Here is a 22,669-nt window from a genome sequence, read left to right as displayed (position 1 = left end):
CAGTTCTGCATTCAAGCTGCCCTCTTACACTTGTTGAAATATTAACAAGGAAATTAAATATTACGTAAGAAGGGATGCTGAATCCATCAAATGGAAAACTTTAATAGGCTTACGCATCACTTTATACACATCATTCATCCAGACATGTGAACATTGTGCTCCAGCAAAGTGCTTCAGTGTCTGTTTTATTGTTCCGACCAAAGTCTGACAGCGGAGATGCGGACAGGCTGATCAGGGGTCTGTGTTTGTCTTGTTAAAACATCAACACTTAAAGAGCTGCTGGTTGTTTCCGGACTGGAGGCAGCAGCTCTGTGATCAGCTCTGTCCACTGACCACACACACACATCGACCGAACTAACCTGACTACATGCCTAGCCACACACACACACACACACACACACACACACACACACACACACTCCAGGCTGTCCCTGCTCTGTCAGTAGCTGGCAGCCCCTCTTCTCTTCCCAACTGGAAGCTGATGAAAGCAGCAAGGCGGTTGCCGTGACTGCAGTGGTGGCAGCGAGCAAGAAAAGCCGTCATTAAGTGCTGAAGCTTGTTTCCACAACAACATATCAGGGATTATTATAAGGTGTCACTTCCTGGTTTGGCATCCCCACGGCGACCGACAACCAACAAACTATTAAAGAGGAGGGGCCGGTTGGGCGCCAGTCACCTCTGAGGTGTGTTGAGTTGACAAGGTTAGAACAACAAATACACAACGGCTGCAGGAAGTCAGAGTTGAACCTCCTGTTGCACAATCCATCACTTCTCCTCGTGTTTAACTTCATCTGATCCTCCGAGTACTTTCACTGACTGACGTTCCATATTTATTGGTCACTGATAACACAACAGGAAGCGAGGAAGTCTGTAACATTATGTATGTTTACATCGTAAAACATCAGGAACAGCAGATAAAACATAGCCTTTGCAGTATTGTTCCTGTCCAAATATTTGAAAATAAATTCTCCAGAGCTTTCAGCCATCACACTGTTTGTCTTCACACTTATTCCCTTCTGCAAGACGCAGAAGTAGACAGAGGCAGCAGAGGATTTAAGATGACGTCTGTCAGAAAGCTGAAATTTAAAACCAAACTCACATCAGCACCACCTGTCCCAGTGTGTGTGTGGCCTCAGTGTCTCATATAACATGTCTGAGTGTCCATCTTCTCTCTGAGAGAGACCCCCAACATCTAGGAGGTGATAGCAGATGACCTGAAAGTGTGTGTGTGCTTCTTTCAGTCATGGACTTTGCAGCGTTGCCTTCTCCATCAGTCTGATAAAGTGACAGCTTTATATCAGTCAGATAGAGGAGACTTTTACCGGAGACTGTTAATGTTGCTTACATCTTTATTTAGGTTTACATTTACACTGACATTTGGCACCGCAGAGAGAGAAAGCGCAGCAGTGATTTTAAAATATATCAAAGAAGAGGAGTGCACTGTTCTCTCCAAGGCTGCAACACTGGTGGATTTTAAAGCTTATTTTGCAGTTAAAGCGTGGAATTCTGTGCCTGCTGTGCAAGAACAGGGCAACTGCTCCTGCACATTTCTTCTTGTTATTTTTCTTTCATACCAAAATTCTGCCGCGAAACTTGTCTCGCAGCGTTGCCAGCACAATCACAAAATATACGTATCGTTAAAAAAAAAACAACATAAAAATTCCCATTCAAATAAATAGAGATTGCAAAAATCAACTCAAAAATCAACTCTTTCTTTGTTTTTAAGAAAATACAGTTTATATTTCATGATGTGTTTGAGACATTTCGGATTTGATAATGGGTGTCCATGGGACAGAGCTAGAGTAGACAGACACATGGATAGCATAGACTGCAAAGCTTAGTGACTTAAATGCATTTTTCCCCCACTCATTCTCTGCTTTAAGCTCCCGTAGCTGCTCCTCTTCTCTGCTCCTATTGCAGCTCGACTCTTTTCCCACCATAGATGTATTAAGAGAGCTCTGTAGCTGCTGCTGTGTCTTGTGTGACAAAGAATAGATGAGAGACTCGTTGTTGAGGTTGAGAAATATCCTGAGCTAAACAACCCACAATCCGGTCATTGTAAAGATGATGGCCAAAATATTGTTGGAGATCTGCTATTTAGGTGAGAGATCAAGTTTAATTAGGGGCTCTCCACATGTTTTTGTCTGTTGATGAGCTGCAGACGTGCATTTTGAAATGTAAAGGCAGCTAAAACAAAACCATAAAACTGTAAACAGGGAAACAGCTTTGGTTTCATTAGTCTCTTCATTCCCCTGATCAAACAGAAACACGTGCAGACATTTCCTCTGCCTCTGTCTCCTCTCTCCCCTCTGTCCCTCTCTGTTCTCATCAGCAGCTCTATTGACTGGAGCCTCCCATCCATCCCTCCCTCCATCCCTCCATCTCTCCCTTCATTCTTCAGAGGGGCACAACCTAAACTAATCTGCCACCCGGCGCTGGTTCGTTCCCTCGTTCACCCTTCTCATTCGTGCACAAGAAGAATACCGGCTCCTCTTCCCTCTGTTTTTCTTTCTCTTTCTGTTTCTGCTGCTCCGGGGTGAGCGGCAGGTCAGCCCTATTAGCCTTTTTCACTGTTAGCGGCCCGCTAAACAAGACAAGCTTTTATTTCATTCACAGAATAACACACAGACACACACACACACACACACACACACACACACAGCAGGCAGGCACGAATGCTGTTACACCAACAAGCTCTGTAACTCACTTTGTTCTTTTGTCATTCATCTGTTTTTATTTATTTAATGGACATTTTTTTTATCTTTTATTCCCTTTTTACCTTCCTCCGTTCCTTCCTTTTGTCCTCTATCTCATCCTCACCTCCTAACAGTTAATAAATTGCTGGACCTTTACGTTTAGTGGGATAGTAAGAGTTAAAATGACCCAGTGATTGCAAATGATCATGGGTACTACAATTTCCTTAATAACTCGTTGCTGGAAAGAGATAACCTACAGCTGTCATATATTAAAATAAATGGTTAGATTCATACCTTTAGATTATTTAAAGTACATGTCAATTTGAAGTAATAGTAAAACCTCTAAAACCATGAGTGATGAGGCTGTTTCAAGAGTGGATATCTGTGCTGCCACGCAATGTTATTGAAACAGCTGCCATGATATGCGAATCCTACATGAGCATGGTTTAACCTATCTGGAGCACCTGAATAAGTAAGTCTCCCACTTGCACTTTAAAATCATCTCTGTGGTTTCTTTGTCTCTATTAGAAATATAAGTAATTCATTCTGATTAGCTTTTGGGGTGGGCTACATGCAAACAAAACAAGCAGTTAGCATAGGAGTAGCTACTGGCTAACCAGGATTAAGTAAGCACCACCAGGAAAGCTGTCCATTGGCATGTGTTTAAAGTTTAAATCACTACAGGTTGGCTTTTGGGTGTCGGCCTCAACACAGGTGATTGCAATGATCTGGAGAAGGAAAGTTGTTGGAGCTGCGTCAGGATCCTGCAGCATGTGGTGAGCATGTGGCACATAGCTGCTATCTCTGGCTAGTGGAGCCAACATGACTGACATTTGTATCAGTTCTTCTACCTTTACCTTTTAAGATAGCCTTGTTACAGACAGCTTTAGCAGCTCAAATGACACATGATTAATTTAACATTACAGTAGCAATGTCATGGCCTGAATGTATGCTGTGTTAGTGTTAGCATTGGCCTTATTATGGCCAGAGTTAGCATTGTATATTTGATTAGCATTATGGCTCAATTTAGCAGCCGATGCCGTCAAATTATATTTTGTTTATAGTGTCCGTGTGATCTGAAGTTAGCCGCTAATGATGTTTTTTTGGTAGTTGCAGCAGTAGCTTTGTGATGGGTTTGAAACGGTAATATTTAGCATCTACGTTGCTGACGTTTTATTGTTTTAGCATTTCAATTAAATATTTTACATCACTTTTACATTAACAGCTACAGCTTCAACCTAAAATAGCTTTCTATTCTGCATGGGATTTATCAATAGTTGATTTTGTTGACATAAATGGAAAGCAACATGGTTGGATTGAGATTTCTCTCCTGTGTGGGGCATTTGCCTGCATTTACAGGTGAGTTGCATGTGTCATTTAAGAGTCAAACCTCAAATTATAATCTTGCAGAGTCACCAGACCCATCTCCTGCCTCCTGAGCAGCTAAAGCCTGGATGACTCAGGATGCATTCACACTGGCGCTATTTGGTCCACTTTAAATGAACCATGGTCTGCTTCCACAGAGAGTTTGGTTCGTTTGGAGTGGTGTGAACACTCATAGGAACTCTGGTGCAGACCAAATGAGCGAACCCTGGTCCGCTTGAAAACTGGGGGTCTCGGTTCACTTGCAAGTGAGCCCTGGTGCAGTTCACTTACAGTGGGAAATGCAAACGGATTATCCAACGGACCAAAGAGAGGAAGTGAACCAAAGAGAGGAAGTGACGTAGAGCGCAGTGCATTTTGGGTAGGAAAAAACATGGAATATTGGAGCTCATTCTGCATGGAATAGCCTTTCAGCTTCTTCTATGGAGCATGTCATGGTAAGTCTAAAGAACAAAGACTGCAATTAACATTATTGACTCTGTGTAATTTTAACTAAACGTTACTACAGGGACGTCCAAATTAGCAGCTAACATTTCTCACCTTGTTGTCATAACAAACTTACTTAGCGGCTAATGTTAGTGAGACTTCATAAGCACTGTGATGAACCAATTTAGAAGCTAATGTCATTACCCTTGACCTTATTATAGACCATTTTATCAATGGAACAATTTTATCAGTATTATTAGTATTATGGACAAAGTTAGTAGCTAATGAGACAATTTTGTAACTTTAATTTATCCCAATTTTGTTCAGATTTAGCAGCTAATTTTACAGACATTGTATCCGTTTAGTTAAGTTTAAACATCGTGAATATTTGACCTGTTAATATCACCTTAGGATGATCCAGTGAATGACTAAACATACTGACAGTTTTACCTTTTCTCTTCAATTGATAGGTTCTGCTGCTACTTCAGTGTTAATGAATCTCCTGCATGTGGTGCACGCTGAACAAATATGTCATATTATGCCTTGTGTAATTGCTTGTATTACTATTGAATAGTAGCATTATACTTAAACTTCCCCAAGCTTGTTGTCACCTCATCAAACTTCAGCTCTGAACTGGAGAGACCAGGAGGTGTGTCTGACTCACAAATGTCACGATGATGGATCCCATGTTCCTGCTGTATGAGACTTTTGCTGCTTCAGCTTTCCCCACAGCACAAGGTACACTCATTCAGCTTTTTTAACAATGTCAGAGTTTTACAAATACAGTTTTATATCAACCAGTTTGAGCAGAAATCCTCAGACCTGTGTCAAGGGTATGTGTTTTTACTTCAACCTGAATAATACCACTGATGTTTCTTTTTTTTTAGATATTTTTGTGGCAAGGACACAGCCTTTATACATGAAACGCCTGCTCTACAAGGTGAGCTAGTGGGCGCCTCGCCACCGATGTTTCTTAAGGAAGGCAAGTAAACAGAACAGTGTGGCAGCCTGAACAGCTGATATCTGGGGAATTGAAGGTGCCATAATGGATCAGTTTGCATGGGATTTATCACAACTCTGCATCCTCACTGCTTCGAGGTTATAAGTCTGTCTTGTGAGTGTGATGGAAACAGGTCACCAGAAGACGACAGGTTTTGGGATGACCTTCCTGCCAAGCCTATTTTTGACTCGTCGGAACCAAGGTACTATCCACCTTATTTTTCACGGAAACACGGAGGCAAAACAGAACGCAGCCAGCTTCCGTTTTTTTGTGCGACACTTCCGGTCCAGCACTCTTACCACTGTGTAAATGGGAATCGCCTTGTTGTTTACCTTGCTGAGTTTAGCTATATATATGTATATATCACATTTTTCACGTCACTATATCACCGTTTAGACTAATCTGATGTTTGTAAAGTCTGTAAACACAATGACTGAACAAACATTAGTATTTTCTCTGTGTGTAATTAATAACGTGGTTATCGTAGATTAGCTGGGCTAACCGTTAGCTGTTAGCCGTTAGCCGTGTCTGTAATAACTCACTAAACTCACAAAGTGGCCCGTGAAAAAAATATTTTCGCCAGCGGATGTCTTAGTTACAACATGATTGAGCTAACTGGAGTAGTTTCATGTCGTATCCGACAACGGGAGGCTTTTAACGGATGACGATCCTGATGTTAGCTTTGCTGCTAGTGTTAACGTTAGCTGTCCCTGTCAGCTGCAGCCACTGATGCTTTCTAGACATCGTGATTTCCCAAAACTGAATAAATACCACACATAGCAACACAAAACTGCTTTGCTAGCTCAATCATGTTGTAACGGCTGGATGGTTGATGCGTACATGCTGATTCAGGTGCAATCAGAGCCGATCCGCGCATCACTATGGCTTAATGATCAACTCAGTCAATTAAAACAACCCGTCTTGTGGTAGGAGTGTATGTCGCTGACAGAAAGAAAGAAAGAAAAGGGAAAACAAGATAGAAAAGCAGCGTACACCTCACATATTTATTTCTCACAGTTGCGCACACGTGTGGCTGGCATGCAGAAGCACCGTCTGTGTGTCGAGGGTGCGAGCCGCAGCTTCAGCTGCTCAGGTAGAGAGGCTGTGTAGCTCGCTGTGTTTTTTCGCTGATTCGGTTCTGCAGGTTCTCTGCTGGTACACTGGAGACGGGGATCAAGCAGTTTGTCTCACTCGGGATAGATTGTGCTTTTTTGGTTCATAGTTTATGATTGACGTGCGATTTATTCGCGTTTAGAGGGAATAAATTTCCGTTATAACGGAAATGTGGGCACAGTTATCTAACGTTATACAAAATACACAGACTAACTAACTAACTAACTGATTGACTAACATAAACAACTGAAAATTGAAAAAAAATTAGCTTGCACCATTAGCTCCGGTTAGGGAAAGCATGAGGGAAAGCGGCTGACTGGAAGTCACGCACAAAAAAACGGAAGTTGATCACTATTTACTTCCGTGTTTGAAAATACGGTGGATGAGGTAGGTTATTAGCTTGCTTACGTAGCATGCTACTGAAATATTGTTAACATGCAATTTTCAAATATTGAAATGAGTGGCACTGTCTACAGTATGATACTGATTCTTAGTCTATATGGAGAAGCTTTTACACTTGTGTTGATGAAAGCAAAATGCAACCAAGTTCACCAGAACCATGAACAACAACAATCATGTGACTACTCTAATGTATTTTGCTTCACTAGAGAGTTAAAAAATACATCAGACAAAAATATCAGATGTTTGTGGACCAATGAGGAGACTGAAACGTTCCTCAAATTAATACATGAGACAAACGTATATGTTGTTTTTCCATCACGTTTTCCATGTTTTTTGTTCATTTGAGGTTCATCTGGCATCATCTCTCTGGAAATGTGCATTCATTCACATTTTGCTTTGCTGATTTTCTGTAATTTTGGTTGCACACAATTTGAATGTAGACCTGAGTATTAAATGATGTCAAGTCACAGTCTTCTTCCATCTCTCTTCACCTTCTTTAATAGGTTTTTAAAGAATTAAAATCTCCCAGAAGAACACGGCTTTGACCCAACAACAAAACAAAACTATGCATCAAAATGAGTGCTTTAAATAACACAGTAAGTATTACTTGTTGAGCCTGAGTGGTTTTACATAGTTCCCTTTTCTGAACTACTGGAGAAAACAAATGTTCAACAACAGATCAGTCAGTATTTATGTTTGCTTTGTTGTGATACCTTTTTTATCTTAACTTTATTGAATCCGCTGCCACCCCGTGAACAAACTGTGCGTGTAAATTCAGTCCAGAGAGCTTACATAACCCAACAACCTCAGACCATGTGAGGTCAGGATGTATTATGAGATGTTTCAACTGAACGAGGACAAAGGGAGGTCAACTGGACAGGAATCTCATCAGTGCAGATCCCATTTAGGCACCCAGGCAGTGGCCTCGAGGTTAAAGGAGTGGGTTTGTGACTGGAACGTTGCCAGTTCTGATCCCCCAATCGGTAGAAAGAATCTGGACAATGCATATCTGCTGTCTATAAGGTCTGTTTGAGCAAAATGCTTTGAGTGATGGACAAATATGAATACAAGCAATAGAAAAACAAATGCTTTAGAAGGGTTTATATAGAAGCTAGAGACTGTAGGTTTTTTGATCAGTTGGCAAATTATTACAGGTATCTGGAGGCTGTTTAATTGTAAAAGTCTGATCAGGGGTCTAATTTATAAAAGGATCCATGCTAAAAGTGTATGTGTGGACAAAGCCAAAAATGGCGTGCACCAAGAAATATTCTGTTTATAAAACCACAGCACATCTGCCAGTGCGCAATTTTTCTTTTATAGGGGGCGGCTGTGGTCCGAGGTAGAGTGGGTCGTCCACTCATTGGAAGATCAGCTGTTTAATCTCCGGCTCCTCCAGCTCGAATGTCGAAGTATCCTTGGGCAAGATACTGAACCCCAGATTGCTCCTGATGGCTGTTCCATCTGTGTTTTAGTACGTGAATGGTTACTGAGTAGCAGGTAGCACCTTGTACCCACCAGTCACCAGTGTGTGACTGTGTGTGTGAATTGGTGAAGGTGACATGTGGGAACTGTTGTATATCTGTAAGAATTATGTCCATTTTTTCCCCATTCTCCCAAACTTTTTTTTTTTAAAGAAAGATGACGGCAGGCTGCCATAATTGTGAATGGAAGCTGGTGTTGCAGGGAAAGTTGAGATGAGCTCAATTTTATGCAAATATCCTCTTATGCAATGTGGCTGACATCCGGGCAAAAGCCAGTGGCGCTTGCAGATAAAAGAAAGCAATGACTTTTCTACAGATTTACCATTCTCTGATGAGCCTCCCAACTTTATGGAAGTACAGCACTAAATCAGTACAGTACTTTTTTAAGATGTTTCAAGTTTCAATAGGCAATTGTTTGTCATCAAACTTGAACTTGTCCAAATGCATCTTGACTTGTGTGTCCTGCTCAGAGGTTGACGTTGATTAATTGTACATATTGAGAAATATTAAGTATATGACAAATAAATCTGTGAATGTTTAATCATTGCATATTGGATATTTTCTGAGCCAGTTAGCCTGAAACTTGTCTTTAGACTACTGTTTCACCTTAGTAATATTACCATTACCTGTCTGAGGAGCCTGAGAATTAACGCTGTTAACGTTGACATTACTGGCGCTGCACTAGTTGCACTAGTCCTTTTTGGTTACGCCAGCGGTCCATCATCTTTGCAGGCCTTCAACTTCATTTCATTGAAATCTGTCTGTGTGCCAGCGAGAGATGGTGCAACAGCAGAGGGGGCTCGTTGCCTTGTAGAGAGAGGGAGAGAGATCTTACCAGGGGTGTTGATCAGGGTGGAAGTTGGTCTGTCTGATGCAGTGTTTGGGCCAGTCTGCCCAAGGGTCAAACTTTGACGATACAAACTTTGGCTGAAATTTACTAGTAACTGTAAATGAGTAAATGAGTGCAGGAATTTCCTGCATTTAAATGGCTAGATTTGCAGAAATCAGTGAAATTAAATGCAATACACACAATCTCACAGTGAAATCCAGGCCCTGTTGTACCAAAGCACATACAATACATTCAACCTTGACCGTGACCCACAGTTGTAAGGGGGAGGGAGGGACCACTGGTTTAGCAGCTCCCAAAAGACAATCAAGTGATTCACAATTTGACAGAACCACTGAAGACTTTACCTTACACCCATGTCTATATTGGACTACTCATACTTTGAGCCAGAGCTGTTTTCTCTTGTGTTTATCAGAGTTTGACCCTCCATAGCTTCACCGCCACTGTTTTTCTGAACCTTTTCCTCATGCTGCCTGGTCGCAGACAGATTTTGGCTGGTACCCCCAGTTTTTCACTCTCCCTGGATGTGCCAGCTAGGAGTGGATGTGAACTCTGGGAGACGCTGCGGCTGATTAGGCCATGTCCTGCTGCTGTCATGAGGACACAGTGGAGACACTCAGCTTAATGGGGGAGACACATCGAAGCTAATTGCCTCAATTTGGATGAAGCCCTGTGACAGCTCGCTGGTGAGGAAGGGCACACACAAGGTCAATTGTCCTGCGCCTGAATGCTAAACTCATTTCTGATGTGTTATGATTGACCGCGTAGACACTAATGAACAAGGAAGGGTCATTATTTCAGGGTTCAGGGAGTACAGAAACCGCGGCCGAGCACAAGAAGCCCGTTTTCTGCCTGGGTGCACCGAGCTCGGCGAGCGAAATCATATCATTTCAACTTTCGTCATTCCAACGTCAGCCTTTGTCATTTGGAAAATGACCTGCTATAAAGTGATTCCCAGGGCTTTCTGTCTTTCTCGCTTGCGAGACATTCACAAAACAAACAACGTCATCAAAAGTACAAGCAGACCAGCGGCTCCAACTGATGGCGAGTTGTGACAATGCAAGGCAGATTCAAAGACGTAAACTCATGCGTCATTTTTTGACAAAGTACATTTTCATTATAAAAAACCAAGAGAAAACCGTCATAGAAGATACAAGAGGAACAGTGGACCGAATACAGCGTGAATACAGCAGCAGACTGCCAGCTCTAACAGGTGGCGAGTTGTGACGAGGTCAGGCGAAGAAGAGACGTAGATGTAAATCTGTCCTTTCTCAGTTATAAAACTTATTGGAATTTTCCAGTGAAATTTGCCCTTATTCCAAAAAAGACAATATTTCTACTAACCTGTTTACATGCCGCTGTGCATACTACAAATAGCTTGTCCTACCATGTCATTTATCACAGTAAAATAGAGATGAGTGCAACAACTTTTGCTTGTGCCAGAAGTCTTTCAGAGTTTTCCATCACTGGAGGACTTGTTCAGCTGTATGAAACACAAACTCCTTCTTTCATTCCTTCAACCACTGTCTTCAAAAGATCAGTGTTGCTGTATTTCCACTTATCCAAAAACCTGCTGACAGGTTTTTGGATAAGTCTTTCATGATATTTAAAAGTAGGTGTGTTTCTCTTTCTTACTCGGAAAATATACATTCGGAAAAGGGCCTGATTCAGAATATCCAATCTGAACATGTTGCTTACAAGACCTGTATACCCATTTATAGTTAGAATTATCCAACATTACCAGCTTAGCCCAGGCAGGTGTTAGTTTAAATGAATCCATAAATAGTTGAGAAAATCTCTCCAAAAAAGAAAGACAGGAGAGTTGTTGAGGTAAAAAAAAAAAAAAGGAACGTAGTTGGAGTTGCATGAAGAGAAGGTACAGGACTAGATGGAGGAATCGTAGCATGAAAGGTAGTTGCGGAAATATGAGATGGTTGAGGAGTAGTAGTACATGAAGGGACATTAACATAAAGGAGGATGGTTGTAAATGGAGAGGAGGTGGATGAGAGATAAAACAGGTAGAGGAGAAGTTAGGGTCGGTTTATACTTGGACAGAATTAGTTTAGCATGAAATTTGAAATCAAAAGTGTTTGCAGTTGTTTAAAACTGCAACACTGGAAGGTGGCGTGAAGAGTTTGTCTTTAAAGCGAGGAGATATTGTTGAAATAAATGGATAGTAGTGCACATTTTCAGAGTCTCTCCTAGAAGACATTCACAGTTTTGCACTCTTGGATGCGACGCCTCTGATCACTTACAATTTTTAGCAATTTTTAATCAGGTCTGGGGAGTCATCTTTAGGTGTCAGGGCTAGAAAAATGGTGACAAGCACTGATGAGATTGAAGTGTAGAGATTTCTGTAAATCAAATTAAATCTGCATATTTCTTCAGTCTAATATAAAAACCAAAACATGAATCAGCAGGACGGATATGTCAGTGATCACGATTGGTTACAGAAAAGACAGCAAACCTTTCCAAAACAGAAAATGTTTTACATGAACACAATTCCAGACCGAGAATTGAAATCAGCATTCTAGTCTGGTAAATAGAAAGGAGCTGACGATGAAGGGAAACTAGAAAGAAGAGCACGAGGCTGTGAAGTTGGAAGAGGAGAAGTCCGACAACAGGAAAGAAAAAGTGAGGAGAAAGAAGAGACAGTGGAAAGGCCGGACGAGGAGGAGAAGAGGTAAAGGAAGAGAGAAGCCTGACGAGGACAAAGAGGAGGTGGTTATTCAGGAGGCGGGTGGAGGTAAAGAGACGTGGGAGCAGGACAGGGTGCGTGCCTCCATCCCAGACACACTGGAGACACTTCAACAAAGACAGGAGAGGAGACGACATGCAAACACAACACACTAATGACCTCCATCACACAAAAAACAGGCCCGACAATTACAGAAGTTTCGACCCAAACGCATGAATCCTTCAGATCACATCAGATCACGTTTTACTGAGTCAGAGCCCGACACTGAAAACCGAATCTGTATTTACATGTAACTTTACAAACATGAAGGTAAAAAGGTTTGGAGCTCGTTTTGAAAATTAAAAGCAGGAGCCAAAAAAAGACAAAGAGATGGAGAAAAGAAAATGAGTCAAAATGTAAAAACATTTTAGAGAAGAATTAAATTAATAAAGATAAATGATAGTAAAGATATAGATGATAACGAGCAACCTTCTAAAACCATTTATCACAAAAATGTATTTTAAAAAACTGGGTTAATTTATTATAATGTTTTTTTAAAGTGATCCATACCTTGTTTTTGAATGTCCTGTCATAATAATAAAATACTTAAAATGATGATAATGTATTTTAACATAATCTACACCTTTATTTTATTTTAAGTGGCATATAAGAATAACTGTAAAATAATAACAATAATGATAATAACATTATAAAATATTAATAAATGATGATATTTATATAATGTAGGCCTAATTTAAAAGTATCCATCCCTTATTAGAATCAGAAGAATCCTAGTAATGATAACTTTATTAATAATGCACTTTATACAGCAACTTTCAAGGTGTCCAAGGTGGCTTTACAGAATAAATAAAAAGAAAATAAAAATTAATTAATTAATTAAATAAACAAATAAAATGAAAATGAAACAAAACAAGAGCAGTAATAGTAATATAAATGATGTTGGTAATGATGATGATGACGTCTATTTATTTAGCTATGAGCACTTTTAATTGAAACAAATAAAAATATTAATTCTGATTAAATGACAAATTATTAAGCCAAATGTTAGTGTGTTTGTTTTAAAAACAGAGCTGTGAAAAGAAAAAAGGTAAAAGGTAAAAGTGTTATTTTAGTTTTAGTTTTTAGGTGTGGTTTAAAAACACCTGCACACTGCCAAATGTTCAGCTATGCAAGTTTCATTTACAGTTTCAAACAGGTTAAAAAATGTATTTATTTGACCTTTTATTTTAACATGATGATCACTTTACAGCTGAATTCCATTTCAAAACAACTGTTACAACATACCATTAAAAAAGTGACACTGAATACTTACTCAAATTGCAGTAACCTAAAAAATAAAACTGTTTTAAGTCTTTGTCAAATGCACAATTACAGTGGAGCAGCAATTAAATTCTTTGCTCTCAGGCTGAGACAATATGTTGCCTACAAAAAGAAAATCACACAACTAAAAATGAGAATCCAAGATGTAAAATATCAAATAAAGATGATATAAGATATAAGAAAACACTTTATTTGGATAGTCAGCTTACAGGTAGGTTATTTAATTATGTCTACATTATGCCAAATTAAATGTCTACCACAGTATTGTATTTGGTGGCACTTTATTTGAATATACTGTTTACAGAGAGTTTATAGAGGATTTGTAACATTTCAACAGCTTATGAGATGAGATTCAACATAAGAGCAGTTTTGGTTTGTCTAAATATATCTAGGTATTCATAACCTACTTATTCTTAATATAATTTACTTGAACTTGAGCAAATAGTTGAACTGAAAATATGGAGGTTTATTCATTGTCACACACACTCACTGTCACACACACTGTTCAGAAATCAAATCTGTCTTTGCAACTATTTTAATATATATAATACAACTAAAGTTTTGTTGATATTTATCTTTTTATAACAGTAAACAAAACATCTGATGGCCTGACAGGAAGAACATTTTATTAATATAGTGCTTTTCAAAACAAAAATTATTACAAAATGCTTCACAATAAAAGCATTAAATCAAACATGTTTTAGGACATAGTTCTGAGAGTTATTATTATGTTTAAACATGGTAGTGAATTAATATCACATTTTTGTTCCAATTAAAATAATCTTACATTATTGTAAAAAAAAAAAAAAAAAAAAACTTTTCTAGATCCCTTAAATCTAAAATCATTTTTCCTTGTTTAATAAAATTCATTTTTTTCCATTTAAAATCAGCTTTGGGTTTAAATCTAAAAACTCGGCATCATGAATCAAGTCAATTTTATTAATTTAGCCCCCCAGAAAAGATGAAATTCTATATTCATAATGATCTATACTTGGGTCTGTACAAATATATAAGAGAAAAATAAATAAAATAAGTAAGTAAGTAAAAACTTATTTGATTAATAAAGTGAAAAATGAAAAAAAAAAAACTTCAAGAGTAAAAAGAGACATTTCTGTAAGAGCAACAGTGAATAAGTCATCCTCCAGGACGGGCCGACAAGCACAGCAACAAGTATCACTGCACAGAAGAGACAGAAAAGTTAGAATTGTGAGTTTAAAAAATAAATACAAAAAAATAAAAATGTAATTTCTTACATGTGAGACAGACAAGAGGAGCGAGGGGTAAACAAGAGGAGACAGGAAAAACCTCAAGAGCGGAAAATAACACAGAGGAAAAAGAACAAAAGAAAAAAGGAGGAGAGCATGTTTTGTTCCACGCTGCCCTTTTCCACTCTGGAACACCACTGGTGGCACGTTCAACCGCTGAAGCTGCTAGCCAATCGCCTCTCCTCGTTTGCAATGTCACCCTGCATCATTGGGGTCAAAGGGCGCTGTGCCTCCCAATTAATGAGCCAGCGAGCGCCTCAGTCCCCCTCCCCACTCCCCAAACTCCCACAATTCAGTGGGAGACAGAAATTAAGCAGAAGACAAGGAGGAATAGTTTCAGAAGCACCTCGACCTGAGCGTCCCCTCCAGCTGCTTTGTTGATCCTCTGGCTCGCCGCAGAGACCCGGCGAGGATGAGAGTTTGTTTTCATCTTTAAAAACTGATCAGTTTTTGTTAGACAAATAAGCGCAGTTGCACATTGCGAGTTCCCCTTTCCCCTGGTGGTAACTGTTCACCCTTGTAATCAGATCATGCCTGCTGAAGGGTCAGGAACAAAGACATGCAAATTCTAATTAAATGTGCAGCGTTGGGACAGGACCCGTTTGATCGCTGAGCCCTTTCATGCCCCCTAATCGCTCCTGACAGCCCCTTCCAACAGATTCTGTGACAAACTTCTCGATTCAACTGAGGGGGATTTTTGAACTTTGCTTGCTCCTGCGGCCTTGGCTCCAGGTCTGTCAAACAATCCAAATCAATGACCCAATTGACCAGTGGTCCCCTTGTTGATAACCTCAATGAGCTCTATGTTGCCATTCATTGTGTCAGAGGGCTAAATGCAGATAGCATTTTATGGTAATTAAACACTCCTTTGAATACAAACACTGGAGCGGGGGGTCCGGAAAGCACGGGGCAGCACTGGGAGGATGCAGGTGCAGGGAAAGGACGGAGGGATGTAGCGGAGGGGGGCCACCGATAGACTGGTACGACCACGGGACTTTCCCACCAACATGGCCCGGCGCCACCGACCCACTCATTAGGTCATTACAATAAGGAAGGGGGCATTTTTTTTGTTTTATTAAAAATCTCATTAATTCCACAACAAAAGGCACGTACTGACCTCATTGGTGCCCCTGTTATCTGAATATGCCTTTATATAATGGAGCGTCTAATTGCAACTCGGCGCCTAGCGGCTTTCCCTCCGTCCGACCCGGCAGTATTTGGTGTGTGAGGAGTGAAAGGGGAGCTAAAGAGAATTGGCCTCCCGGGGCGACCACTGACCTAATGGGAAACTGGTTTTTGCCACTGTTGAAGGTCTGAGCCTTTCCACAGGTGCGACACTCCGGGTTACAACTCATGTAGAAACTTTATGAGTTTAGGTGACACATCCTTATAATCCGATTTATTTGTTTTTTCTTTTTTGTGTTAACCTCTGTAAGCACTCGGAGGACCAATTCATTTGGAGGTCTAAAACAAGCTCTTGTCGCCAGAAGAAAATGTTGGCAATGTAAATTTTTGCAAACCACATTTCATATTTATCATATCAACATGTTTTATGTGCCATAATACATGAGCTGACTTTGTCGTCAGTTGGTGACAAGATGGAGACAGAGATGGTGGATTGCACGTCACCTAGGCAAGACGCCTGCAAAGCTGCAGACCACTGTGGGCACCAAACACGGATGTTTTTTAGCAACCTGTCGCTGTTTCTTCACCGGAGTCAGTGGGAATCTGGCCCCGACAAGCAGAGCCCGCTGTCAGTCTATCTGAAAGAGGCGAGCTCTGGGTGGGCGCAACATGATGACGACAGTGCTGCGCCGTAGGAGTCGGAAAGTAAACAGCCAAGATGGCAGCTGCCGAAGGGCCTTGTCCATTCAGTTTAGCTTTGGAAGAAACGCTAAGCCAACTACACTTATCTTTTTCCTTGAGAGAGGAACAGAAGACTACCCCAGAAGCCTTCGTTTCCAGGAAGGATGTTTTTGCTGGTTTGCCGATGGGATACGGCAAAAGCATAATATATCAGTTAGCCCCACTGTTCAGCAATCAAATGGGGTTTACTGCAATGAATACATCACCTTGTTTTTTTGCTCTGATTGGCCATCGTGCTATCCAGTTGCGTGTGGCGGTATTTGAAATGCCTCAGTTAGTGTCGCCCCTTGGGTAGGAAGGGTGTATCGGTGAGGGCCAGACTCAAAATCTTTCTAGATTTGAGTCTGGATTGCCAGGCTAGGGCAGTTAGGTTCCATCATTTTCAACAGTTCTTGTACACTGAATATTTCAACAACAGGTAAGTAGGATCTAGCATGCTGTTGCAAGCGTAATGTCTAACGTGTGTTCATCATCTTCGTTCAGCATGCTAAACTAAAAAAAAGGCAAACTCTTGACTGAGAATGAATCAAGGAATCAAGGTCCAGAGTTTCTAAGAACTGAAACGTGCAGGATTCTTTGTATCTTAAACATTTCTGAATTGTACATAAAAGTTACAGGTATGGCAATACTGTCCTTTCTTTCCAGTACTGAAACTTAAGTGTTGGCCAATACCGAGGACTAACCCAATACCACTGCAATAAAAAAAGAAATAGCGGTTTACTATTAATATTGTTTGGATGTGGAATGATTGCTGTTGTTGTTGTATGGCAAAGCTCAGGTTAAACAGTAAACTGTCTGTGGACTTTCCAGTGTAAAATATTGTCAAATTACTGACATTTTACAAACAGATGAAGTTACACTATTTACCAGAAATCAATTCTTCTTCGCCGCTGTAAGACAGTAGCTGTCAGTGGCTGCATAGTGCAGCTCTTTGTGTAGGCCACTGCTTTAGAGCAGTTGATTTCCAGGAAAATTGACGTTCTATCCAGATGTTAAACTACTTCAAAGTATATGAACAAAATATGTGGTATCTGATCGGTGCATGGACTCGTGTACTTGCCAGTATCCTATCCAGCATTTTAGGCAGTATTGGAGGCATTCCTGATACTGGTATTGGAGCAAATGCACTATTTCTTCCTGTCTGTTTGATTAAAAACTACAACGAGCAGCTGTTATAAGAAATAAATGTCCCTTTATTTAAAAAAAAAAAAAAAAAAAGAAATATTATATTCATGAGGTGTTTTTTTAAAGATGTACGCCTTTAGTAGGAACCAGTGGCCATGGAGCTGATAGCCACAGAGAGGGTAGGGAAGTCAGACGTTAGTGAGAGATTAACGCATTGTTGGTTTTGGTCTTTTCCTGAATTGGTTGACTATAAGAAAAATAAAAAATATCACCAGCTTCATCTTTAACTCACCAGGATTTGTTCCTCATAGTTTGACACGAACAGGTGGATCCAGGATAAAGTATGAAGGGCCAAATGTTGATAAGACCATCGGTTACCTTGGATGTAAAATGTAACCTTTATATTGTTTCCTGCCTGCTGTGCGTCACCCTCCGTGGCTACCTGTCAGTCACAAAGGATTTTCAATTAATCCTCTGCATGTTTGTGCTGACAGACGCTGACATGTACGACACTGGAAAAACAGAAGAGGACGCACACACTAATGAGCCACACATCGGTGTGCGGCTCATGCAAAACCGTCTTTTCATGATAAACGTCAAAGTAAAGTGTGGGCCATTGTTTTTGTAACAAGATCAAGAGGTCATATGGAAAGATATTAAAGGGAATAACAGAGCAGGAAGTTGACTATCAGATCATATGTTTAATTAAATTATAGATCAGATCAAAAACAAAAAACAAAAGGAAACTCATCATCAGGTCTTTGAAAATTCAAATCTGATGTTTCTGTCATCACTGCCCCATTACATCCCACACGGATTGTTGTCTGCATGACAGCTGTGATAGATGGAGCGGTAACACCTTTGCAGTTGCATCACAAACCCTCCAACAACCACAACTGGTACCGTCATGGAGGTTCACCAATGAAGTGTCTTTGGGAAGTATGTCCTGTCAACTTCTACATGCCAGTCATACTTTAAAATGACAACATGGCTAAACTCAAGTATGACACGAAATATATATATAACTGTGTGGATCTTGAACTAATGACTAAGGAGAAATCAGGACCCCATGGCTGATCCAGTTGGGAACCACTGGTCTAACCTATTCTGAAAATAAAAAGCAGGACATAAATCTCGAAAGCCCCTTTCCCACTGGGCAAAAACCCACTAACATCTGGCTTCTGTCTTTAATGGGAAAGGCTACAATCAGCATTCATTCTCTGGACAAATGACTAAATAGTTATTGACTCCAACTCCATGATGGGATCATGACACTCAGGAGAACAAGTTAATTTTGGTCTTATCAGCCACAAATTCAATTTGTCACCATCCATCGCTTGATTGTTCCAAATCAGTCGGCACCAAGTGTGAAAGCGAGACTAAATAAGTAACAGATATAAAAAGAGAAGTAACCAGTTTGACATTTTTACTTGCCTTCATGTTGCTTTCTACTGTTCACTTACTTGTCATACTTTCTACTGGCAATGGAAAAGTAGTCACATCTAAAACAAACCTGCACATAGATGCTAATTTTGGTGGAAAGAAGGTTATTAGACTTGTTGTGAAATGCCATAAATGTGTAAATGGAGTGAAAACTGAGTACCAGCGCAGAGTTCCAAGGTTAAGACAGGAAACAGATGAAAATAAACCTGTCACATAAAAACATAAAAATTGTTATACAGGTTGAGTCATTTAAGTTAAGTAATTGTCTGTGTGATAAGGTGTCCCTAACCCCGATTTTTATATATGATGTATCACAGGCCTATATCAAAATATGGAGAACTGGAGATTGAGGATCCTCAGTGTTAGCTGACAGGTGACTTCCCAGTTTATACCTGTCAATCAAATAGCGTGGTTGTCGTGGTAACGGCGGTAGGATTGCTGGACAGCCCTGCGGTGCAGAGGTTAATGTCGACTAAAACCAAACAGCCTGTGGTGATGGAGTGATGAGTGGAGGAGGAGGGAGAGAGCGAAGGGAGAGATGAAAGAGTGCAGGAGGAGAGATGAGTGATCCAGTCATCCAGAGCTACCAGACATCCCAGAGGACAGGAAACACTGTGTTGACCTGTAGTCTGCAACCCCCCTTCCCTCTGTTTCTTCCTCCTGACCTCCTCTTCTTCTTTTCCTCCTGAGCTCCGTATAAAAGATGTCTGTTGTTTTAACTTTTAATCCCCAGTTCCATACTTATCAATGACATGATGGTCAAGATAACCCAGACTGCCACATTCAATTTAGGTCCACCCACTAGATTTCCCACCTTGTTAAATTTTTTTTAAAAAACATTTTTGACATCTCCTTCTAAAGCATAGGTCCAATTTGTACCAATTTTTTGTGGATCATCATTGTAGTTTATCAAAAGTGATCAAAAGCTTGTTGATATCTTATTGTCTTCTGAAAATACTGACCAATGAACCTTAGTTGGGGGCGTGGCTCGGCATGTAAATGGATCTAACTCCATAACTGTTGAGCCAATCATCATGAAACTTGCAGGAATTGTCTACAAAAGTACCATTAACATATCCTGAAAGTGTCATTTGAATCAGACACAAGGGGGCGCCACAAATGTAAAAATTGATCATGAAACAATGCAAATCAAACTATTGCCCCTTTTTGATTTCTGCAGATTTGCAGGAAAGCTCAATCAGTATTTTTTCAGCATTGGCAGTATAAAAACAAAATGGGGGAGTGCAGCAAAATGCCGCCTACCTACTTTTGTTTATACAGAGTGCGCCTATTTCGGGGCAATGGGGGGCGTGAGCAAGTAACAAAACGTGTAGCTTAGCGTGTGACGTAAACAGTGACGTGGGAGGGAAGCCACGGCTGGTCAGTCCTTCGGCGATTCTATCATAAGTCGGCCCATCCTTCACCGTCCCCGTCATCTGATGGTTAATGGCCTCTTCGTTTGTGAGTGTAAGGAGGGCGCGCAATTCCTTGTCTCCCCAGTTGCTCATCTTTACAGTGTCTGTCAGGTTTGCGTTTCCCTCTTGCTACTAGTCGTCGCTAATTCCTGCTATCAGCTGTTTCCTGTTTATCCACCACCAGTGGGTCACACGTGCGGCGTCATCAACAGCTCCTCCCACAAGTCTTCAACAGCCCCTACCGTGGCAGAAGGCCGCCTCGGTCTGTTTAAACTAAAAAGGTTCCGCCAGTATGTCTACCCTACGAGGAGGAAAATTGGGCGCCTCGAATCAACTCGCCATTCCACCTCTGTGTGTCTAAACTTTCGCAGCTTGCCGGCAAAACAGCCCAACATTCGCAGAAAATCTGGCAGTGTAAAAGGGGCTTATAAATCATAATTTGTTTGTCTAATCAGTACAAAACTCACAGGATATGTTCAATAATAGTATGTGTGTGTAAAATCATTTTGAAATCTTTCAACAGGGGGCGCCACTGGTTCCAAACAAGTGCATTGGCCTTGACCAAAATTTGTCCATAAACGACAGTTTGTCCAAGCATCACCAAACTCAATGGATATTTTTAACTAAGCATTGAAGCATGACCCCTGAATGTTTCTGCAACTGACCAAAGAAAGCAACAGTGTTGCCAAAGAAGAGTGTGGTCCGAGAGAGATTTGAACGTAAACTATGAGCATTTTTCCCGATTGTCATAAACTCTATTGATAATCTTTAATACAGGTGTCCTAAAGTGTCAAAGGTCTTGAACCTACCCAACTTTGAACTTTTTTTTTTTTTTTTAATTTGTTGTAGGGAAGTTGCAGTTTTATTTATTTTCTCAACGAATTACTTTTTTTGTCCTGACAGTTTCTGGTTTCTGAAAATAACTACAGAGGAGATGCATCAGAGACTCAGTGCCAAACTATATATTTAATCTAAGTCTATAAAATATACACTTTGCATTATAATTCACCCCTTTTTAAAGCTGATGTACAAGAAATTGTTCTGTACTTTTTTGTACCAACAGATCCTTTGATATGATGTGATTTGATGTTATTTGATATGATATACTGATATGAGATGCTGATATACTGCACATGTGCCAACAAACGACAGTCAAACTTTTGAACACAACTGGAAATTTAATTTCAAATTTTGAAACTTTACAAAGTGAAATGTTATAATACTTACTTAAGGCTGAAAAATACAATAAAGTTAAGAATAAACAACATACAGAACATTAATAACAAACTGTAAGATGTTGTGTTTTTTCCTTTATGCTCTGAAGGAGGCACACTGTTGTCTGTTTCTATTGTGCGTTACATTGTGGAACAACAGTGTCCGTCAACACTGCAGCAGATTGATTTGACATTTGACTTATTTTTTACAGATTTATTCTCTATTGCTGCTGCTGTTTTTCCTGCTTTTTAAACTCTCATCCATTCCTCTCCATGCAGCCTCCTCTGCCCTGACCTCGGCCTCCCCGCCTCCTGCTGTGGTATCCCAGAGGCCCCCGGGGCACCAGGCTCCTTCTTCCCCTCCAGCCCCACCTCCACAGGAAAGCCCCCAGACTGCCGCCAAATACCTCCACAGATTCTTCCTCTCGATCAGATGCGGCGAGAGGCCCCTCGTGGCTTCGCCTCACTTCCACCGCAGGGCCTCGGAAATACCTGAGATCCTTGAGTGTGGTCGCCGTTTATCTGCACCGCTTTGACCGCCAAGAGGTTCAAACCACAGATGTTCACACTCAGATTTGAATCAACTGCTCAAATCAGATTTTTTGGATGCTGATTTTATCTGTCCTCAGATGTAACCTGCACATACTGAACTAATAGTGATGTTGAAAAGATATCTGTAGTTGCTGACTGGTTTTGCAGCTGAAATGGATGGACGGGTTGCTGTGCTTCTATTTATTAAGAAAATAAAATAACATATACCTACTGAGAGTAACTGTGGGCATTTATTTTCATGGATTTTTCTGAAAATATTAAATGTAATGCTGATGTTTGTTGTCTGTAGTTTTGAAACAAGTATCTACGTGACATCATGAGACAATCAAATGTCCTCACATCCTCAATTCAACAAAGATAAAACAATATTATCATTAAACTACAGCTCTAATAAATGTGCCACAGACTGAGACTCGCGGGGAA

General features: G+C 40.4%; 1 long non-coding RNA gene across 1 annotated transcript; it reads left to right on the top strand.

The window, feature by feature from the left end:
• Positions 1 to 3,110: 3,110 nt before the first annotated feature.
• On the top strand, positions 3,111 to 22,455 carry LOC144467484 (uncharacterized). The gene is made up of 3 exons (XR_013493678.1): positions 3,111 to 3,168; positions 3,381 to 3,472; positions 21,974 to 22,455. It is a non-coding gene; the product is annotated as an uncharacterized LOC144467484 (long non-coding RNA).
• Positions 22,456 to 22,669: the final 214 nt, after the last annotated feature.

This window comes from Epinephelus lanceolatus, chromosome 17, assembly GCF_041903045.1.
Source record: "Epinephelus lanceolatus isolate andai-2023 chromosome 17, ASM4190304v1, whole genome shotgun sequence".
NCBI classification, from domain to species: domain Eukaryota; kingdom Metazoa; phylum Chordata; class Actinopteri; order Perciformes; family Serranidae; genus Epinephelus; species Epinephelus lanceolatus.
The sequence above is the reverse complement of the archived record's forward strand: the minus strand, read 5'-3'. Positions and strand labels throughout refer to the sequence as shown.